Raw genomic sequence first — 5,000 nt, 5'->3', positions numbered from 1 at the left:
TTAAAGAGAGCATGGCAAATCTACATTACCAATAAAACAACTAGCAGCTGATTTTGATCCAAATGCATCTATAACATCATCTACAGGCTGGACACTTTCAGCACACTGAGGTCTGGACGTGTTTAAATGGTTGCAGAGACTTCAGGTCTTCAGCTCAAAGCCATCATGGTGTTAATCTTCTCTAAAGGGCAAAAGTCGGCGTGTTTGCCTCCCGGATTTCCGAAAATCTCCACGATTTCAACCGTGCATAGCACCGACGATCAGATCTTACCCACAAACGTCTTCATCTTCTTCAACTTTCGCCTAAAGCTCTTCAATTCCCCAGTGATACTGAAGTAAACTCTTCCATTCCTCGCGTGATCCGGATCACTGGATCATCTGAGATGCAAAAACCCTCATTCTGAACGCAGGAGGAGATCCGCGCGAGCTGCTTTAGGAGGATTAATCCCTCCACCGCGGAGTCGGCGCAGCGAGGAGGGAGGAAAGGCGCTTTGAGTTGAGTTATTGGCGTAATAATTTGGAGAATATGATTTCTGGTTTCTTGTAACCCATTCGGTTTGGTTACTACGACGCCTTGTGGCCCGTTTCCGATGATGCCTACAAGCTGAGAGAGCGGCGCCGCGCAAATAATCATGGGACTTGTAGTTCTTAAACGGTTTCCAATGACGCGCAACTACATGAAAAGGACTACAAATCCCATGAGCGCTCAGCACGCGCTGTCCAACGTGCTGAACATACGGGTCTTCTCACTACATAATTGAGAGGCAGCAAAAATGTTATATTATATTATATTAGTATGTTTTATTTTATTTTTTATTTTAAAATATGTTGTTATGTCATATTATATTATGTTATATTAAATTATATTAATGTAATGTTATATTATATTATGTTATCTTATATTGATGTAATTATTGTATTATATTGTATTATATTATATATCACATTCAAGTTATATTATATTTTAAACAACAGCACGTATGGAGATATCAAAAGAATATTAGAAAAATCTTAAATGACTGTGATTGCATAATTATTTACAATAATTTGAAAATAATTAAAATGCGAATCCACAAATAATTAAAGATCAAATTTGATCAAATAAAATAAAAAAACAAAATTTGATTATTAAATAATTCCAAATTTAATTTATCTATTCTAAATGCATTAACATTACATTACGATTCTGATTAAAATAAATAAATAAATAGCACAGCTGCAAATGTGATAGTCGAATGGATAAAAGCTGTGCATGAGATGCAATTACAAACCTACAGTAGCGTGTTTGACGTGTGACTGGACATGTTCACGGTCACAGAGAGGACGCCGGGAAGGGCATCCCCAGCATCCCATAATACCCAGCGGAAGGAAATCCCCACATCACTGATCCTCTTAAGACGGAATCACGTGACTGAAGAAGAGCTCAGTGCATCTGTCAAGATCTTAATGAATGGAGGATGATTAACAGCTCATTTAACGGCAGAAACTCGCACATACTTTTTAATCCATCACATTAATGTAAATACTATATAAATTAAGTGAGTAGTGTTTTACATATGTCTGTTTCATTAGAAACAGGTTAGAAATACTGAGTAATTTAATAATTACATGCTACAGAAGATCAACAGTCTCAGATCTATAACCATGTTACGTGTGTAAAACCGTGTTAAATCTGAGTAAAATGTTAGTTGTGAGACTCTTGATAGAGAATTGCATTGCTTGTACCACACACACACATATCAGTCTCTTGGTTAAAGGTGAGTCTAGGTAAAGCTTGAGTTATTCTGATTCAATTACACTAGTAATCTGATTACTAACCAGCAGCAACACATACACTCAAATACTACATGTAAGAAACTGATTTCCTATTGGGAAAGTAGGTTTATGCAAACAGACATAATGCTATTTAAATTAAACCTTTCACTGGCATCTTTTCCCTTTACTTTTAAACTAGATATCGATGTTATTGATGTTATTGTTCTTTCAGTGCTCCAGCTCCTTTCCTTCGAAAATTTCAGATATTACACAGACCTCAAATGTGATTCTTCTCTCCCAGCGGGATAGAGGATGTGAAATTTCTTTAAGACAAAGCTGAAGCCACGTGACAGTTCTGTGTGTGTGATGTTGCGTCCGTCGCTGAATCAGTAAACCTCATGAACTAATCACTGACATATGGAGATCACAGATGTGTGTGTGTGTGTGTGTGTGTGTGTGTTGACGTGTCTCCCCGAAAGTTATACAGCAACTCTCACACACAGAAGAAAAAAATAGATCCCTTTAAAGGGGACATATCATGCTAAATCCCCTTTTTTAGCCCGTAAATGCATTTTGTTGTATATTTGGAGTGTTTATAAGTACAGAAAAGTTGAAATATGTCTCTTCAGGTGCTTCATTGATATCTTTATATTCTGTTTTGGTCATATTTTACAACCTGTTCCGATTTTCCGATTCCACAAATGTAGGATTTATATGTAAAAAGGAATGATTTAAAAGCATGATATGTCCCCTTTAATATCTCAATTGTATGGAGACTTTTCTGAAATACACAAAAAGTTTGGGGTCGGAAGGATTTTTTTTAAGTTTTTGAAAGTAGTCTCTTCTGCTCAGAAAGAGTGCATTTATTTGAAGAAAAAAAACACAGTAAAACAGTCAAATGTGCCGGGCGTCACCGGAAGCCAGTGATTATAGTCTATAAACATATAAATATGGATATCTTTCAGAAGGTCTTTATGAACCCCTGGAGTCGTATGGATTACTGATATGATGGATGGATGCGTTTTTTTTTTTTGGGCTTTAAAATCTCAGGCTCCATTCACTCCCATATAAAGCTTGGAAAAGCCAGGATCTATTTTAATATAACTCTGATTGTGTTTGGCTGAAAGAAGAAAGTCATATTTTCATTTTCCTTTTTGTGTGAACTAACCCTTTACGAAATGGCAACCCGTGACGTTCTTCTCCACAGAGCTGTTCACGACCTTGCCTGTTATGTTTTCACAAGATGTAATATACGTTTTTGGTGTCTCAAAAATGTGTTTGCTCAAAATACCACAAAGATCGTTTATTATACTATGTTGTAAATTGCCAATTTTGAGTGGAAGGGAGAACATGCTGTTTTAATGCATGTGACTTTAAATGCAAATGAGCTGATGGTCCCCACCCCTATTTCCAGAAGAGGGCGCGGCCTTTAAACTCGTTCCTCTGAAACTTTGACAAAAACTAACAAAACATCTGTGTGGTTTTTAATATAATTTCTATCGCGTTCATGTGACATTTCAGTTCTTCATCTTTATGATGGTTTATTATCTGCATCTGCATGTGTTTTAAAGCCACATCAGTCTAAGGGTGTATTTACACCAGGAAAGTCCGATAGTTCACTTGCTTAGGTCCGGACCAAATAAAATTATTATTTTTTTTTATTTATTTTTTTTGATACGGTTCGCTTTCACACTGCTCTTTTTGCAAGTGAACCAAAATTTGTAAACAAAACCACACGTGTGTCGTGCCGACGCGGAGTCATTGGTTGTTGCGTTAAATCTTACCCAGATACAATAGTGCTATTTTCTGATTGGCTAACAACACCAGAGGAGACGCGCTTGATTCCTGTCGGTTCCACAGTGAGAGCGGCGCGGCCAGAGTTTTGGGCGCTGCGGCATATTAAGTATATTACAAATAGTTTTTCAGCGTGAGAAATACAATGTGTGGCGGGAGAGCGTGACAAAAGACCAAAATGAGTGGCTGTCACGCTCAATGCGTGACACTCGAGAGCCCTGTCACTCATTCACTCATTCATTCATTCATTCATTCCATTCCAATGATGCACACACGACGCGCAGAAAGACGCGCAACAGTATCGTGTGGCCAGACAGCGCGCCGGAATGGAATGTAGTAGGCTACAACAGATCACTTTCCCAAAACGCAACTCCGACTACGGAAGCCTGTTAACTCAAAGGCGCAGTGCTTTCTTGCAATTGGGTCGGTTCATGTTCACACCGTAAACGAACCGCACCAGAGTTCGTTTGGAACCGTACCGAGACCACCTCTTCAGCTGGGTCTCGGTTCGGTTGTTTGGTCCGCACCCGAGTTCGATTGCTGTATTCACACCTGCCCAAAAGGTCCGCACCAAGGGGGTAAACGAACTAGAGTTCGATTCAATCGAACCAAACAAGGCAGGTGTGAATTCACCCTTCAAACTCAGGTGCACAGAAAGCTGGATGACGGACAGAGCGTCAGTGAGTATTAAAGTAAGTTCTCTTTCTCTCGTATTGCACTTCAACTGTCAAATACACACACGGTTATATCAAGAACACACAAAGTTCACAAAGTCTGTGAACGTTAACAGCAGGGAAAGAAATCACGTGTAGGCTATATTAGATCTGTGTATTAAAGTGATAATAGTGTACCTACTGATATATGCTGTTAATGTGAATCAAACAAAAGAAAAACAGAAAATCTCTCACTGCTCTTGACTGAATAACTTTAGTAGCTAATAAGAACACACTTATTACTCGAATGCTCTGCCGAGGAGATAAAACGTGTACAGCTCACTGGGGGCGGGGTCTATGCAAACAGGGTGGAGTCTGACAGCAGTTGTGGGCGGGGGCTAAGCGTTTGTGTCAGAAAAGCTACAATCTGTTATTTTGAGACACTGCTTATGATTTATGGGGATTAAAGGTGCAATGTGTAATATTTCTGAGGATCTATTGACAGAAATGCAATATTAGATCCATAACTATGTTTTCAGTGGTGTATAAAGACCTTGCATAATGAACGTTATGTTTTTATTCCCTTAGAATGAGACATTTATATCTCCATAAGTGCGTGCGCCCCCTTCTATGGAGGTTGACATATTGTGTCGTCATGTTTCTACGGTGGCCCTAAACGGACAAACACGTTTCGTTACTATGTTGCTCTTCGTGCAAGGGAGCAAGCTTAGTTCAGCAAATAAAACACTGACACAATGATGAACAAGTAACAATAATATTCGCAATAACATATAGTTT

General features: G+C 38.8%; 1 protein-coding gene across 2 annotated transcripts in view; it reads right to left on the bottom strand.

Annotated features, from left to right (window-relative positions):
* Positions 1-585, bottom strand: part of eml6 (EMAP like 6) — a 126,466-nt gene extending 125,881 nt beyond the window's left edge. For both annotated transcript variants that reach the window (XM_077229797.1, XM_077229798.1), the window contains exon 1: positions 1-585. This exon is cut by the window's left edge and continues 35 nt beyond it. The gene's annotated coding sequence lies outside the window, so the exon portion shown is untranslated.
* Between the last annotated feature and the right edge of the window lie 4,415 nt (positions 586-5,000).

The sequence above is a fragment of the Siphateles boraxobius genome, unplaced genomic scaffold, assembly GCF_051911475.1.
Source record: "Siphateles boraxobius isolate OS27281-9 unplaced genomic scaffold, OSU_SipBor_1 135, whole genome shotgun sequence".
In the NCBI taxonomy this organism is placed as follows: Eukaryota; Metazoa; Chordata; class Actinopteri; order Cypriniformes; family Leuciscidae; genus Siphateles; species Siphateles boraxobius.
The sequence above is the reverse complement of the archived record's forward strand: the minus strand, read 5'-3'. Positions and strand labels throughout refer to the sequence as shown.